General features: G+C 40.1%; 1 protein-coding gene across 3 annotated transcripts in view; it reads right to left on the reverse strand.

Annotated features, from left to right (window-relative positions):
* Positions 1-18,551, reverse strand: part of GRAP2 (GRB2 related adaptor protein 2) — a 108,376-nt gene that overhangs the window by 40,720 nt on the left and 49,105 nt on the right. Inside the window, exon 1 of one of the 3 annotated variants that reach the window (XM_021297921.2) lies at positions 210-443. The exons of 1 other annotated variant lie outside the window; for it this stretch is intronic. The gene's annotated coding sequence lies outside the window, so the exon portion shown is untranslated. Of the gene's footprint in view, positions 1-112; positions 444-18,551 lie in introns of those variants that run through there. One more of the 3 variants, XM_005510082.4, reaches the window with a different exon arrangement.

Genomic DNA, 18,551 nt, shown 5'->3' on the forward strand with positions numbered 1-18,551 from the left:
CAGCTAAAACCTTACTTGTTTAACTCTGCAGAAAATGTGATGCTAATTTAGCCAACGCATCTACCCTTGAAACTTCATAGTGAAAGAAGCAAGCAGCCAAGCAGATCCATACCTTTGAGGCAGGTGGTTGCACTCTGCTGTTTCGTGATCTGTGCTGAGACGAAGCAGCGGGGAATGGCACGAGTCTCATAACAAGATAATCAACTCACCTCCTGTCTTCAGTGCAAGTGCTTAGCAAGGGCCAAAGTCTGCAGAGCCATGTGGGACACGCGTCTTTGCCACGGCATCTTTGCCTCTCCTTTGTGAAGCGCAGCCAATCAAGCCCTCAGGGTGAAAACCGCAAACTGTGTTCAGGAACTCACAGGCATGGTAGCTTATCGAGCTGGGTGTAGGACTCAGCTTAGTGTGGTTTTATTCTCTTACTGTGAGGGTTGCAGCTGCTCTAGAGCAGTTTCTCTGAATGCTACGGGTGTTTGCTGCTCCAGCTGTATGTCATGTGCTGGAGCACCCCATAACTTGCACAACACTCAGTTTTTTAATGCACCTGTCTGGAAAGCTCTGGCCCCTTTGGACACAAGTAGTGATCCCCAGGAGCAAGCCATCAAAAGTCCACTATAATGTGCCCGCTTTTGTAATATGGGGTGACAGTGGTGCTCATAAGCCATCACCATTTAAACCTGTGGAGCCCTGCTCCTGCCGTGACAGAGTCCATGGCTCCATACACACAGCTCACCCACACACGAAGATGTATCTCTGTAACCAAACAGAGATTTTGTGCCCGTGTAGGCACAGGCCAAGAGGAGTTGATATGAGAAAGAGTCCAGGATTTCATCAGTTTCTGCAATAAGTGCGAACCAGGGTACTGTCTTCCAAGTTGTGAAGAGGTATGAAAATCTGATTCTTGTAAAAACACAGAAAAGGCACATTTGTCTATTTAGTCGTTGCATCGGTTTGTCCCTAGCAGGGGCGCATCGTGGAAGGACAGAGTGGCCAGGACAGAGTGACTTATCCAAAGCAGGGAGGATTTGTCTGGCCAACCCCTGTGTTACTGCTCTTTCAGACAGCAAAATATTTAGGGACCACATATATGCCATAAAAATAAAAAACCCCTACAACTAAGGTGTTCTCCTGAGGTGAGCAAAGGCTGAAAAGCCGCTGCTGTGTTACCACAGTAAGGTGCCCCCTCACACCTTGCAGTGCAAGTCCACCCATATGTCCTCACCTGTGTCAACCCCAGTGGTAATTAACTCCACACATTAACTACACTGTTATCCCTGCTGCATGCTCATTCTGTCCCGGCTAGGGCTTGGCCTCCCAAAAAACTGTTTTCCTCCCACCTTTTCTTGGACACTGTCAGTCTGTGAGATCCACACACCTTGATTTGTTAGAAACCACTTTTCTTGACTTTGTACCTGTTTGAAGATCTGGATGGGATTCTGTTTCCTTAATCATGGTTCAGTGTGGCCAAATGGTCTGTGATTTTTCCAGCCTGCTGCTCAAAAGCAGCAGAAAAAAAATGTTTTAACTCGCAATTATTGTTGAATTTGGAGAACAAGCAGCCAGATCGCTCAGGTTCCATCTGTGTCCCTCAAATAAGCACAGGTGTTACAAATAGAAATGGGCAAAATTTTATTGATAATAGTGAAATATCTGATATTGAAAAAAAAAGTATTTAGTAATAGATTTTGTCCAAAAAGTTACAGAGAACAATGAAGCTGTTCTGTGAATTTCTATTAAATCACTCTTTTGCCATTTAAAATTGTTTAAGTACTTTCAATACAAAATGTTCTGATTTTTCAGCTTAAACGAGCTCTTTATCTCAAAATGTACTTTGATTTGAATAAAAGGTAAAAACACCTTAAACAATAAAATATTTTTGGGCAAAACAAAACTTTCCATTTGGCCTAAGATAAAAAACTCTCAACTATCCAGCCAAAAATAATGTTTGTTTTGCATTAGAGATGTCAATCTTACAAGCAGACGAAAAATCTGTTATTTATGCAGCATTGCTGCACTAATCACATGGAGCTGGCTCAAGAACTGAAGCACAGAATGCAAGAATCAAATGTTGATGTCTTGTCTATTAACACTAAGACCTAAACAGTGTTAGCTTCATTCATATGACATGATTTGTCTGACATTAACTGAGAAACAAAAGCAAAAGACAGGAAATTAATGCATGGCTATATGCAGGCTTCAGGCCTTTATACTCTCAATGGCTCGATTTGAATATTATTTATATGCGAACATCTACCAATTTTTTTCCTCTTTTTTTGTTTGGTCAGAGAAGGATCTTTTAGGCTAATAACTTGTTTAAGTTATGATTCAACTACTTTGACATATTTTTATTCCTAGCACATCTTGCCCTTTTAGGATCTTAGGGTACTGGATAAATAACTAGATCTGAACATTAAGAGTATATTATTCGTCAATGTAGAAGTCCTGTGTGTTATTACCCCAAAAATAATTAATTTTATCATAGCGCCATGTCACTGTAGTACATCTTTTTACACCTCTGAAATACTCCTGAGCTCCTGAAGTGAGGGGGAAGTCTCTGCTGGTATTGTTCTTGTTGTTCTTTTTGTATGCATATAGAACTTCAAGCTGTCACTCTTGAACTTTTCACCATTTATTAAATACAAGGGAACCGAAGAAATCATGGCATACCCAGCAAAATCCCGGACTTACAAAAATCAAACCAAGTGGGGACCCAGCTAAAGAAAATGGAGACTAAGTTTTCTGTTAAAGTAAGTAATGACTGCAGGAGGATTATCCAAACGACTTGGAAAACAAAGCAAAGCAATGTATGCTGCCGTGTAACCAATGTCACAGTACAACTCTGACAGAGGAAGAAACACACAAAGGCAAAAGAGGAATCTCATTATTGAAGTTTTTAATAGCTTAATTGAAACTCATGATAAAATCAGTTTTTATGAGCACAAGAGAGACAGATGAAAACGGGCTCCATTTGAAGTGCAAACAACAAAGAGACAGGGGGAGTTGTAAAACATTGAGCACTCTCCTCATAAAGATCCCGCTTCCTCTCAGTTCCAAGTGTTTGCAACTGTGTCTCCCTGTGAAATCTTAATTAAACCAATATATTTCCCATCTAAGTCATTTGAAGATGTGTGTAGTTTGATAAAAAGGTTAATTAGCTCTATTCTTTAAAAAATTAAAAAGGGTGCCATTTTGATCTTTTGCTTGAAATTCATGCCTATCCTTGCATTAAAACATCCCTCAATCCGGACTGTGGCAGCTACCAGACAGGAGAAGCATGCTCCTAAGTGGGGCTGCGGGGAGGAGACGCAGATGAAAAACAAACATTTATTCTGAATTTTAGTATTTTTACCTCTCATTCTCATAAAGTGCATTACAGATCGTCACCCTTCATGAGGCTGGTTTTTTGTCAGGGCTGGGGATCAAATTGATACATGCCGAAGGCGGACCCTTCTCTGGTGAGTCAGCTGGGAACTGCAGAAATCTACCCAGCCTGACACTAACTGATAAAAGCAAGGGAGAGGAACAAGAACATTGCATAAAGCTGTGAAATGACAAATCACAAGCATCACTTAAATCATTTGAAGGCTGCATTCCCTTTTTGTGTTATTACTGCATTGACTAAAATGTACCGCCTATTGAGTATATCATCTGTGAAAGCTGACAGATCCAAGCAGATCAGTATAGAAACACTGTTTACAGATTAGCAGAGCAATTCACAGGCAAATAGAAGCTCTCGTTTTAATTCCTTCACCTCCCTGCCCTTGTTTAGACCCCTTCAGCAATTCCACAGACAGAAGGGTTGCAATAGATTGATGCAAGACATTTCCTTCCCCTACTTGCAGACATTGTCCTTTTGCTGTAATGTGGCTTTCGCTGATCTGACATTTGCATTTGGATCTTGCTATAGGTGTGATGAAAATGCTAGCGACGGTAGCACCATAAGTCAACTGAAGCTGTTCTTAATAGTTGAAGGTTATAGCTATGTTTAAACAAGCTTACTGGAAAATAAAATAAACCTTTTCTTCTTTTACTTGCTAGTGCTCTTTGTGTTCTTGGTAGAGTTTTCATTGTGAAACTCCTGAATATGGTGTTTTCAACCTATAAATGTAAAAACAATTATTATAGTGTACATTACTGAGTAGAGCGAAGCCAGTTTCCTTCTAGTTTGGTGTCAAACTGTATTCTTGCTGAAAGGAAGGCTAGGCATGTTCTGTGTATTTTCTCCTTGGGTTTGTCATGGTTGCTGTATTTTTAGTTAAGGACAGTTGAATGAGGCTGAAAAGTTACTGCAGAAAGCGGTCTTCTGCCTTCCTGTTTATTAATTTTGCTTCCACGGAATCCCAATGTTGGCTGTTTTATTCAAATGAGAAATGGAGAATGAAATTATTTATGAAATTCTTTCTCCAGAACTGCAAGTCAATGATACAATGTTTGAGCTCTTACATTTGCAGAACCATGTTGAGTTTTCTGATTCGTAGGATGGAATAAGCACCCTGAGAAAAGTCTGGCATCAATTGCTGCCTCTAGATGCAAAATAATGTATTACCTATGGCACTCAGGAGGCACATGAAAAACTTTATGCAAAATTATTCTGAGACCAAAGTAAAAGTCAGAGAAGCAACTTGTAATGATTCTTGGAGCCTCCCAAGTTCACTGATGTGAGAGGTGAGTGAATTAACACACAATGCAGTTTCTGAGATGATGCACACAATATGCAACGTGTGTATGTGCCATGTGTTTAAGTGCCTCACATGGTTGGATTATTCTGTAACTAATGAAGCAGAGAAAGTCAGACACTGTTGTCAACAGGGCTTCTCCAACATTGAGACACTGAAGAATTATCATTCTATGGATAACACTGGAAGAAATCAAGGATGACTTGAGAAGGCCTGTCAGTTAAAGTTAAGAAGTTTGACGGGGGGCTATTTAAAACAATCGCTCCAGGAAAGATAGCAAATAATTACGGCAGCACAAAGAAATCAGAAAAGGAATAAGGACAATCAACTTTTCTATGTTATTTTCAGAAATAATACTTAAAAATACCAACACCTTTATGAGTAAGAACTTAGGAAAAATGACATCATTGCTGACTTCAGGCTTACATATCAGTGGAAGTATTTTGGAATATAAAGAAAAATGAGCTGGAATGCTAAAAAATGAAAAGAAATTAGCACCCATTTGGCATATGTAAAAATTAGTGGCTTGAAAATAAGCAAGACAAACTAATATTTTCTGGCTCTAAAATACATATTAAAATAGATTGCAGTTTATATTGCTCTCTCATGGCTATATTTTCCTAGATTAATGAAGGGAATTGCACCATAGAAGACAGTTACACAGAATCTGTGTATACAAATTCCTGGTTATACGAGTACTAATATGAGAAGACGGTAATTAATGTGGCTGCTTGATGTGACGACAGCCCAGACAAGTTACTAAGCAGCACCCCAGGTGAAGATCAGTTAGGAAGCAAGTGCTGAAGCAGCTTCAGACAGCAGGTTTGCTCATTTTGTAGTTCAGACAGATGCCACTGGTAGAAACAAGCCGGTTTTGAAGCAAATGTGCTTTTGCCAAGAAATCATACTAAAGAAGCTATAACGCACATAAGTGCACTACAGTAGTGTACAGGGCCAGGCAACAGGCACATCTGGCAGAGCGTCCTCTAGCTGAGAGTGCCAATAAGATCTATTTACAGAAAATAGGCAGGAAGGAAAGAAACAAAATGAGCCTTCTCTTAACATTCCTTACAGAAACTGTTCCCCGCAATGATCTAGGGACTTGTTGAAATGGAGATTGTATTTGAACAATTATATTTAAGAGCCACTTATTTTCTGTAAATCTGTACATTTATGTTTTTGCCCTTCTCTACAATCTGTGGCAATAAATGCCACAATTTACGTGATGCACTGTATTGAATAATACTTCCCTCCTTTGGTTTAGAACTATTAATACTACCTGGTAATTTCAATAGTGTAGGTTTGCTCCTCCTGGGGAAGTTAGGTTATGCCTTTTTTTCTGGGGAAAATGAAGACTGAAGCACAAGCAGAGCACCAGAGTTTTCATTTAAAAAAAAAAAAAATCAAGGTAGCTGCTACCTATATTTCTATATGACAGACTTCTTAAAATTTAAATAAAATATCCAGGAACAATTACCAGAAAGTCAAAGCCAGAGAAACGTTCTTTTTCCTCCCCCTTCTTCACTGAAAATGCAGCACTCTCAATTAGAACTAGGGTTATTTACATAGGACACAGAATTGCTCATCAAGTCAATTTGCATTCTGGGGAACAAATAGATGGATTACAGTATTATGTAGAAAACTTATTCCTGCTGTAGTGATCCATGAAATTGCAGTTAATTTTGCTGAAATGGACCATTATATTTTTAAGTAGAAGTGAAAGAAAATGAGAAAGAGGAGGTAAACTGCTAGGAACTGAACTTCAAATACAAGATTAAATTATTAGTAGGAATGTAGCACTGCTGGGAACAGCATGAGCTTCTAGATGAAGCCACTGACCTGTTGGCTTTCAGACACTACCAAGTATCCGCCTTGCCATAGTAAATTAGATGAATTATTGGTAGTGATGGGCCTGTCACGTTGTACATTCGTGTTCCCAAGTGATGTATGTGAAAGTGAATTCCCGCTGATAGAAGCTCCATGCAGCTCCTGCTGGCTCTGAGGTGCCAACAGAATGCATCTGTTTAGTGCAACAAAATAATTCCATCATGACACTTCTATAGTACAGCTGCGCATAATGATTTTGCTTGATTTTATACTGATAGATGAGGTAAGTTCAAGACTGTTTAAGAACTGTACAAAAATCTAGGGACTGTGAGATTAGACTGAGAAAAAATGTAACTGTACCATGAGGATTTGCATTTCAATACCTTTTTTTCCTCTCTCAGCAAAAGATGGCATGTGCTTCCACCTAGTCACTGCTTAACTTGAAAGTAGTATGTGGTTAATGTGGTTTCAGCGCAAATCAGAAAAACCAACTAACATTTGGTCAGTCAGTTCTAAGAAGTGTGTCACTGTCTCAACCAGCTATTGCCCTTCACCTCAGTTTTGGTAACTGACAATACACGCAGCCTTACTCCATCCCATTAGTGAAGTAAAATATCTCAACTTCAAATGCTATTTGAAAAACCCTGTGCTCATCAATGACCAGAAGTAACTGCCTGAACTACCAGCTGCAACTGCAACTAATCTGTCCACCAGCTCCAGGCTATTGAGGACACCCCAGAAAAAGGATCCATCAGTGTGACACTACAGGGAGACTAAGGGCGTTATCAGATCCAGTGCTTGAAAAAATTATCAACAACAGAAACAAGGAATGAAAGACAGAAAATAATACACAGGGGAGGGGAGGAGATCTTAGTGCTGAATTTCCAGGTTTATAAATCTAAGAGAGGAGGAAGCCCTTTCAGGCTTTCACTGTCTGCAACCTGTCTCTTGAGGCATTCTGTAGCATATTTTAATATCTCTGCTCAGCATGCCAAAACCAGGAAAAATCTGCCTTATCTTCCCTTTCCTATGGTTCCTGACAGCATCAAAAGAAGTAATATGACAAACAAGCATCAAGATAACAAAAACGTAAATAGATGTTGTATCTCCTATATTATGTTGTCCTCTACGAGGGCTACTGTCAAAGGCTGTTCACCAACATTGTATAATATTTCTCTCAGCTCCGACCAGAATTTCCCAGTTCAAACTTCAACCTAAACAGCCCAAATTTAAATTTTAAGAAGGCATGAGCTAAAACTTTAGTTGTTTAAAAATGGAAATGTTTTCCATGCTAAGAAAGTGCTATCTATTAAAAATAAATGTTAAAAATCTGTATAATGCAAAGAGTAAAAGTTATAGGTCAGTGGTTATAGAAAAAGGGGAAAATGGAAGCATTTAGGAATAATGTAATTATTCTGTTATAGTACTCTTTTGTGCACTCACAAATAGAGGTGTACTGTGGGTGTCTAAATCTAGCAAACATTGCTCTGTGTCAGTCTGTCTAAGCCACTATTTGTTACTACTTGGTTTGACCAAAAGATTTCATGTGAAACTGGAATAGCAGGACCTATTGATGGTTGGTCTTAAAGCAGCTTAGCAGAAAGTGCATTGGGATCCCACAATCAGGAAAACAAAGGATTGCTCTACATCAGAACTGAGGTGCCTGTTGTGAACTTGAGAGAGAGCATCGGTAGGGGAATAACAAGTAATCAGTTTAATAGACTGTTGTTCAAACCATGCGATACCATTGGTACTGAAATGTACAGACACCAATATTAGGAGAACAGGCACGCTGTAGAAACTGTAGATTAAATGCTCTGAAAAGCTGGTAGAGATCAATAGAGTGGTTACAGTAGATTTGTAACAGCTTTCTTTATGCTTCATCCCAGCTACAGATGTCTTGAGTAATTTAGAGACTGTTGGTGCTCGCACAAAACATACAGGATATATAGGTAAAAGGAGAAATCAATTCTGTGGGGTTTAGGCATGATGCAAAGAAGTTCTCTATTTTCAGGTGGATCGCCAGTTTTAGAAGAGGATGTCAGATGATATTCACTGTGAAATAATATGGGAATATGGTGATTGCAGGCTAGTGTTAACTAAGTCAGTATGGCTCTGTGCCATGAAACAAGGAAAAATTACCCACTGGTAGAATATTTTCGGTTATTTTTGTGCAGCTTTTACATACATCAGATACTACAGAGGTCTAAAAACATCAAGGCTATTTATTCATGACTAAGTAATTCTACATCACATTTAAACTATAAAAAGAAAGCATGGGAAACCTGTGAATAATTAATATTGCCAGGAGTTCATTTTGTTCAGATAATCTTCTAAAATGCTGTAAATTTCATTTGAGCTGAAGTAGTAGTAGGAAACTTCACTAAAGAAGCCAGTGTTTAATATCAGAAAATATCTACTCAGAATTTTTGGCTTGTTTTTCTAAAACGTGAGTGCCAGATATTGAATGCAAAGTTACAGGATGTGACTATTCAAGTTGACACACCATCCAAACCAACCAAAGTCACTGTGAACGGCATTTAGTCTGTCGCTGCGCCTTTCACCCTGACCCATCAGTCCTAAATATTTCTGCATTTTAGATGCAGTCAGTATAACATAAAGGATACCACGTTGTCTAGTTTCACCAACAGAAAAACAGAAGTGCTGCAATTTTTGGACAGGGTGACAACCAATCTTGTGCGATGTGACAAACTCATTTCAAACAGACAGAAGATTACATCTGCTTTTATTGGTGAGGGTGTATGGTCTATTTGCTTCAGCTATTGCGGAGAGAAAGTGTCTGAAGTCCCTGCCGGGGCTTCCTCTGCAATAACATCTGAGATTTATCTGCACAGCAAATGCAGGTGCAGGTCAGCAGGAGGCAACTCCATGGTTATGTCAGCTCTAAGCGTATGGTCAACAGTTGGCAGGCGTGCTGTGTTTAGGCTTTACGAGGTCTTCAAACACAGCTTAATGTTTCCATACCATATGTACCGCAATGTCTAATCACCATGGGAGTGGAGTCTAGTGTTTCAGCACCATTTATTTGTTGGCTGATAAAAAAATCAGGTAACACTCAAAATGCTATATGTTGCTATGTTCTTTTTCCCGCCAAGGCATAAAAACCCATTATAATCTGCAGCTTTTCTGCTTTTTATCTGCCAAGCTTGCTTTCTTCTTCTCACCAGACAGGGGCCATAGCCGCCTCCCTCTTCTGGAAGACTTACACATTGTCGGACAAATAGTTTCAACTGATCTGTTTCTCAAATATTTGGAACACTGTGTAATTCCTAACAGAAGAAACTTCACAAGGGATTTTCTATGGAAGATTAAATCATTCTGATAGAAAAGAAATTCCTAGCAGCTTGTGTTCTTTTCCTTTTTCATTTCAGTACTTCCATATTGCAATTTTAGCTTCAAACAGACTTGCATGGGAGTCACCAGGATCTTTGGTATGATTATTTTTTTTCCACGCTAAATTCTGTTTACAGTTAACTGGGGAAAAATACTAATTATACCAAAACTAAGAAACTGAAGAATGAAGGCACCTCCAGTGTGTGATCCACAATGCCTTAAAGAATGTCTCTCTCTCACTCATAGCCCCGTAACTTTTTATTTTCAAAGCAAATTGATGCTGAAATGAAGATACACCAAAATAAGCTCTTCACAACACAGCAAAGGGAAGGGTTTTTTTCATTATGATTCCTATGACTGTGTGCAGTAATCTGAATATATTCAAATTTCCAAAGGGAATCATCCCTTCCTCTCAGCTCAAGCTACACACTTGGGCAGGAAGTTGTACTCATACAACCACAGTGGGGAACCTAATAACTTTTAGAAGGATTAATTTTGTTGTTGTTTTTGTTGTTTTGTGCGTGTTTGTGTTTTTGTGTGTTTCCAGTGTACCTCCCTTAATCTTATAGTTGAAGCTCTCAGGAAAAGTGGGCAGGAATCTGTGTTGGGGAAGAGGAGAGAAGAGGGGAAACTGTGAGATCGCCTGCTTCAGCAACTGCCAACCATTGGATGCATTTAGGCACAGTACAACATCACACCCTTTTACACAACTCTGGCAATGATGAGACACTTTAAAGCGTATGTAAATTTGAACTGCATTTGCATCCACTTCAAGATCATTTTACATTGCCAGGACTCTGTGAAAAACTATAGTGTAAATAAAAAGTAGACCAAATGCGTGCGCTGTTGAATTCAGTTACCTGTAGCTTCCTTTGATCAACTATCTCTGTGGAAAATGTGCTGGATAAGGGCAATTTTATTTACTGAGGAGTCCCAAAAGACAGTGAATTTAAGCTTTTTTGATCAGTGGAGCCCTAAAGTTTGTATAGTTAAGTTGCAGTCTTCTGCACAGATAAAGTAAGCATAATAACAGTAGTCTTGCTTTTCTGAGATCTCAGATCGTGCAATTGGTATAAGAGATGTAGCTTGAAAATTTGGATGAAAGCCTGAGAACCATTTATCACAAATAAGTTTATATAGCTAATAAAAGTTGCATCAGCTTTCTTGAATGTTCTACAGCAGTTATAATATGGATGTGCAAGTCTTAGCATAAAAAAGCTCACTTAATGAGATTGAATGTGGTTACAAAGACATTCTCACTGGCAATAACATAAATAACGAAATATACTGAAATTATGCATGATAACTGGCCCCTTAGGAACTAGGCAAAAAATGTGGTTAGCTCACCCGGTAATCCCTGTGGGTGAAAGTTTTAACAGAGATAGAGCTTTTAGTTAAACAATATTTGTAATGTATGGTTAAAAGCTGAAGTATAACACAAACTGTGAAAACTTTGTTTGAATAATGTGATTTTTCTTGTTCTTGGTTTTTAAATATTAGAAATTCCAGTTTAAACTCCCCTTGGAGCAATGAAGAGGACATTTTTTCCTTTTGTGTGTTAGCTATATCTGTATTTTACCAATGTAAAAGGCTTTAACATCCTGTAATGTAGGTGTTATCATCTTCACTGGCATACAAGTCTTCTAACTTCCATGAAATAACCACATGTGGAGAAAACTCAAAACACAGTCTCAGATTTTATTACAAATAAACGGTCTTGGCATTTTTAGACTGACCCACCAACAGTGATGCACAGCAAGGGTTAGCTGAAAATACTTCTATTAGACTCTATAAGCCTTTAACCAAATCCCAAGAATAAAGGTAGATTTTCTCCACCATAAAAAGAATGATGTAGCCCTCTCCATCTGTTCTAGGGGGGTCTCAGTTTCTCTCTTTTCGGCATGAAATATGCCAATAGCCCTCCATTATTTCCTCCTTTCCCTGAAAGAAGATTGGATGATTTTATGGCTGAGTCACTGCACTGGATACAGGCCTACATCATTATTTCTGTCACAGATTTCCTGTGTAGTCTTGGACAAATAATCTCCTTATTCCTCGGATGGTAAAAAGAGGCTAACACATCTCAAACTCATAAGGATATTCTGAAGATCAGTTGATTAGTCTTTGTGAGATACTCTCATGTTAGAGAACAGATGCTTCAAAAAAGCCAGTAAATATATAGCAATCTTTGATTTCTGGTCTTCCACAGTTTTCTTTAAAAAAAAGCTTTCCACTTAATAAATCCCAGCTGGATGACTGTTCTTTTTTACTCAGCAGCTCTCACATTAGTTTTCTAAGGTGGAACCAATTTTCTTCCCTTCTCCTTTTTGGAGCTCTTTACCCTTTGCTGATTTAGTACAACATATCCTTTCCAAACATATTTATTTGCTGCTTTTTATCCTCACATTCCCAAGTGCCTTATAAATGCATGTATATAAAAAACTTCAAACAAAGAAATGAGACTGCTGCAGGGATAGTACAGAGCAGACAGATAAACAAGCTATTAAATAGTTAGCTATATGGTCCCTTCATGATCACATCAGAACACCTACCATGGGAGTTATGGGGGAAATACCATCTATTCTACAGAAACTGCAAGGAGAAGCTTTTAACTGTGTGTAACGTAACAATCAGGACACTAAAATTAACCTCCTATTCTTTTAAGTGTCATTTGAGATAATTAACCTGTCCAAATAATAAGGTTATGGGGTTTATGACTCATCCGTAGTTGGTTGCAAGGTCAGCATCTTCTATAGATGTTGGTGTAACAGAAACTCAGAGAAGTATTCTGCATAATAAATTGTCATGACCTGTTTCAACAAAGTTCTGCTTGAAGACTCATGGCTGAGAACTAGCAAGGCATGGTCCTAATAGTCTAAGTGAAGCATGGAGGTAAAAATACAAAGTGGGTGCACATACAACCTATGTCAATGTAGAGAATGCTCTACACTGCTATACACCTCTCTGCCAAGACGGATTCTGCAATGAAGAAATCTATGGGGGTTTGCAAACCTTCTCTAGGAAAGACACTGTGATTCAGGACGCTGTCTATATAGAAAGAAACATTAAAAGCTTTCACAGAGCATAACTTGAAGTAGCTAGCAAATTTTTCCTTCTATATTTTCCTCTATCATTTTCCTTCTATATTTTTTCACATTTAAGAATAAATATTTCTCACAGGAAATTGCAATCTTAAAATTTAGTTTTTCAAACCCTCCCTACTCTCCTGTTTTGCTCCATGTGTTATGGGGCACATGTCTGACAAGGATGTTCCTTTTAAAGTAGTTACTAGAAGTGGAGGAGGCTATGCTGATCCTGGTTTGCTGGGTGTTCATTCATCTGTATAATTTTCATGTAAATGAGCAAAACAACCCAGATCCTCATACTCACGTCTCCCCTGTTAGAAAAGGAAGCGTGTTTCAGACACTGGGAATATACACACAGAAGGCAGCAGGTAAGAACAGGAAGGCTACATGGAACTGTGAATCTGTCTGGCTTTGTCAATTATCATAAAGAGTGATAAAATCTGTTAGTATTCAGCTCCAGCCATTGGCAGTTGGCATTGCAGTTAATGGACTGAATGATGCCTCAGAGGCGTTTTTCTACCCGATTAACTCCAGGAAATTTAACACCTGTGTAAAAAGTATCACCCCCTCCCCCCCAGTAATTAAAAAAAAAATCTCAGCAAAACATTTTTCCGAGGCAGCATCCATGTCACATAAAAATCAGCCTTCCCCAGCACCCAGGCAAGGAACAGCGGCCTAAGAAAGACAAGTTCTGGGGAGCGTTGCTGTGGAATCACCAGAGGCCTATTTTATAGATAACAGCGATGTATTTAGAGGGGAAGAGCTGATGGATACGTAACAGATTTATTTTTAATCATCATTCTATTCCACCAACTTCAAAGTAACTAACAAATAGCAAACAGATGGTGTTAGCAGTCAAATACTCCAAATGAGGATGTTATCTCAGGAGCAGAGTTGTGGGACACAAACAACAGAAATGAAGGTCGTGATTTTATCTTTCATCTGTTCCCACTGGTATAAATGCAGCAAGAACTTGGACTTAACCATGTCTTGCCAAGTCTCTACCATATTTCCAAATACAAGGGGCCATGGTAGTTTGTTGCCTGGTTTCCACTGACAGGAATCCAGCTTCTATTGCCACAGATGTACAAATTGCCACGATAGAGATGAAACTCCACAGTTTGAGCATTAAAGCTTTCTCTGGGTCTTCTCTTTCTGGGCTGCTCTGTTGGATCTTCAACGAATTATGTGCAACTTAGAATACTTCAGGATAATTTGTACTGGGACATTGTGGTATCTTGGGGTAGAGTTCATTTGATTTGATATTGTAAAACTGCACTCTGAGATCCCAGTGAGACACCCGTTTTGGTTTGTGCCATGTACTCCCATTTAATACTGCCTTACATCTGTGGCATGTCCTCACACTTAGCACTGTCTGACATCATGGGTAATCCTGTTTAAATCAATCAATATGAATAAAAATATCACAATTTGACTCAGCATCATAGACAGGGGATTAAGCTAGTTGACTAAATTGGTCTCAGATATGGCTACCAATCAGCAGAAATGAAGACCCCTAGAAAGTAAAATGCTGTGTAATTTGCAGGACTACATTTATTAATGGTGAATAAATGCATAATAATGCATATCTATAAAATTGTGTGTATATTCCGGGGGAAAAACTCTTCAGCTCCTTAGTGCTGCATTGGATGCCTGGCTGCTTATTTCTGCACAAAGATACTATTTTTAATCTAGTTAATTAGTATCTGGTTATCAATGTCTTACATCTATCAAGCGTAAGAACTGTTTCCCCTAGGGAATTAAAATGCACAGTTTGGAAGCTGTTTTATACAAAAATATACCATCTACATTACTCAGGGTATGCGCATGATGACAAAGTGCTGCAAGATTTCAGAGCATTGAAGAAGCAATAGTCTTCAAGGTGAGGCAAACGTGCTTGCACTCTTTCCTTAATATCAAAAATAAGGAAGGGCACTGGTATGACCTATATTGAAACTGGCAAACTGAAAAAAAAATCTATGAAATAATCAAGCAGCTACTCATTCCATAGAATTTACAGTAGAGAATACAAACCACGGCTTGATATGAATTCAGCCGCTGGGTAAATGAGATTTTCAGCAACTGAATTGCAGAGCAGCAGGAGAAAAGAGGAATTAAAAAAAAAAAAAAAGGAGGAAAATTCCAACTCTAAATATTTTATCTGTCCTTAGAGAAGCACTTTTAAAACAAATCGTAGTGAGTTATAGCTCTACACTGTATGACTCTGAGGACATATTCTCCAGCCAAAGCAACTAATTCTTTGTGTACTCAGGAGGGGAGGAATATGCTCCCAAATATTTTATGACATCTTATGATGAAATGGAGGGCAGACTCATGCCTGTCTTATTCCCACCTGCCCACGATGATTTTTTCAGTGGGCTCTGTGAAGACCTGCTGTAATTTGTTTGCCACCTTCTTGAATACAAACAATTTCCTGCAAATTGTGCCCTCTGCTTTCCAAAGAGGATTGGAAAGGATGCATTTTTTTTGTTTTGTTTTAAAACCGTTATTATATTATGGCAATATTCCACCGTATTCTTGCCAAGTTTCTTATTAGTATCAGCAGCATCCACCACAATCCAACTCTCCCCTCTGCTCAGCAAGCTGCCTTCTCAGTGGATGATGAAACTTGGCGTGGATAAAGAGTAAATCTTATTAGTGATGCCCACACGTGCTGTGCAAGGGCTTGTACGTGATCTATAGTCCTGGAGGAAGACATGCAAGCTGATTACAAAAAGGGATTTTCTAAAGAGTTCATCTCTATGGTTGCTCAGTCAGCACAGGCAAAGCTTGCACATCTCTTTTTTTAAACGGTTTGAGATAAAATCTGCTTCGGTCCATTCTGATTTCCATGCATAGCCCATAGGAATTTAGAAAAGCAGGGCTTTCCTTTTCCTGCTTTTTCATGCTTTGTAATACAATTATTTAGCATTCAGAAAGCACTTAGCTGTTACAACTTGCTGTCTAATTAAATATCACTGTAAGATACTAACTCCCCTAAAAAGGTAACAGTTATTCAGGCATAGTACTGCACAATGATATCTGATATTTTGTCCTTCTGTTCTAAAAATAGGGAACTGCTGTGATTTCTCACAATATAATAGCAGTGAGGAAACACTGACTTTTTAACAGTAATGCCATTAGGCAGTAATCTTCCTGATGTTAGGGGTCTAATTCATATTGATGGGAGCACTATTGTAAGGCAATGTAAAGAGGTTTTTAGGCGTCTGAACACTACTGGGTAGTTTCATTCCCAGTTTTGCATCCTGTGCTGTGCTCCCCAGTTGCCTAACCTGCTTGCTTGTTAGAAGGCTCCTGAGCTCCGGCTGGAACAAAATGCAGAAGTTCTCCTTGTAAGAAAGTCTGAGGACACTTCAGATGTGATTGCAGAACATGCCAAGAGCAGCCTGTTCTAATGCATCCTGACAGTCCTTCCTGGAATGGCTCAGCATGCGTGAAACGCTGTCTACAATGAACTATAAAAACACAATGCTGGCAAGCTAACTATCAGCCTTAACATTGTGTTGTCGTCTATCACAGAATCACAAAATGGCTGAGATTGGAAGTGGCCTCTGGAGACCATCTGGTCCAAACCTGTGCTCGAGAAGGGCCACCCAGAGCTGGTTACCCAGGATCATGTCCAGATGGCTTTTGAATATCTACAAGGTGGGAGACTCCACCACCTCTCTGAGCAACCTGGGCCAGTGCTTGCCCACCCTCACAGTAAAAAAGTGTTTTCTAATGTTCAGATGGATCCTCCTGTGTTTCAGTTTGTGCACGTCACCTCTGGTCCTGTCAGTTAAAGTGGATAGAATAGCCTGCAGTGAGTGTCATGTAGATGGAAGCTAATCCACGTATTTAATACCTGTTTCCAACTGATGTGTGTAGCACAAGACTATCCATCACAAAATCTTTGGTTCATTTCAGGGAAAGATAAAAGTCTTGCAGCTTATGGTGAAATGTCCTCAGCACTGTCATCCACTCCTGGATGCAGGGTTTGGCATTGGACATGTCTTTAATTCCAAAGGTGTAAAGTCAACTTGACAAGTATTTTTCTTCCAAAATTTAGCTTTCAAGTCCACAAATCTCAGTGGCAAGTATTACACAAATCTTTAAAATTGGGCAGTAGCTAGGATCTGCTGCTTTTAACTTTCTTTCAGTCTTTGCTGAGCTGCTGTTCTTTAAATGGCTGCTACAGATCTTTTATTGCTCTTCCCAACATTATCAATTATTGTTATTAATTTATTTGTTTCTTTCAGCTTGAATGGTGAAAGAGAACAGCCATGCCATGATGATGCAGCACTAACTCTGGGAAACAGCCCTGGAGATGGGTATAAAGAAGGCCATGCCAGGCCAGTCTGGTAGGTGAGGAGGAAGAAGTGAGCACATGGGCTGACAGGGGAGGGCAGAGAAGGAAGGGCAGGGACAGCAGGAGTTCCCTGTGGTGGTGGTGTCATGGGGCCGGGGGTGAATTAACTTTTCTTGCTTCTCCAGACACCATAAAGCATGTGACCAAACCACGGCACGCTGCTGTCCTCTTCCTCCTTGGCCATTATGCAGGAGACCTGTCCACATGCTACAGGATAGATAAGATAGCTCCTGTCTGTAATCTGTCATGTCCTCATGGGGACCTGAAAGGACCCACAGCCCTGGGCAAAGGCAGCTCCGCACTCTTTCTGCCTGGTTGGCCGAGGGCTGGGCCACACACAAGTTCCTGGCAACATCCTGCGCACTGTAACCGCCATGTCATAGCAGGCAGAGCACTGGTGGTAGCCCAAATGACCGTGGAATTCATGACATGGTGGGCCAGGGCAGGTATAAGATATCTTCTGGCTGTCAGGGGATGGACAACCTTGCTGTAAGGCTGGGAGAGCCCTGGGCAGGGAGGCAGGGGTTGCCCATGGTAGCAATAGGCAGCTGTTCTGTTTGTTGATTCACCTGTCTGTTACAGCCTCAGCCTTGGTCAGGGACACAGTGAGATTGTGGTACACTGCTGTCCTCTCCGTCCTTGGCCACTGAGCCAGAGAGCTGTCAACATTCTACAGGACAGATAAGATAGCCACTACCTACACTCTGTCATGATCTCACAGGGAGCTGGAAGGTCCTCACAGCCCTGGGTAAAGGGACATCTGCACCCTTTCTACCTGGTTGGCTAAGTGCTGGGTCCCACATGAGCTCCCAGCCCAAATCGCTGTGGGGTGGGTGACATGGTGGGCCCAGGACAGGTGTATCCTGACTGTCAGGGAGAGACAGGATGGACGGTCTTGGTATGAAGCTGGGAGAGCCCTGGGCAGGGAGGCAGGGGCTGCCCATGGCAAGGGTAGCTGGCTTTTCCAGTTGTTGATTCACCTGTCTGTTACAACCTCAGTCTTGGTCAGGGACACAATGAGATCATGGTATGCTCCTGTCATCTCCCTCTTCTGCCCTCAAGCTGGAGAGTGACATGACTTCCTGCAAGGACATCTACCTAATGACTACAGAAACACATATAGTCCCTGTTTCTGCCCTTCATTGTCCCACAAGGAGCTGGATGGTGCCTACAGCCATTGAGAAAGAGCTCCACACCACCCACCTTCTCTATCTTAAACTTATCCCAAAATAAATTTTC

This window comes from Columba livia, chromosome 1 (assembly GCF_036013475.1).
Source record: "Columba livia isolate bColLiv1 breed racing homer chromosome 1, bColLiv1.pat.W.v2, whole genome shotgun sequence".
Classification (NCBI taxonomy): domain Eukaryota; kingdom Metazoa; phylum Chordata; class Aves; order Columbiformes; family Columbidae; genus Columba; species Columba livia.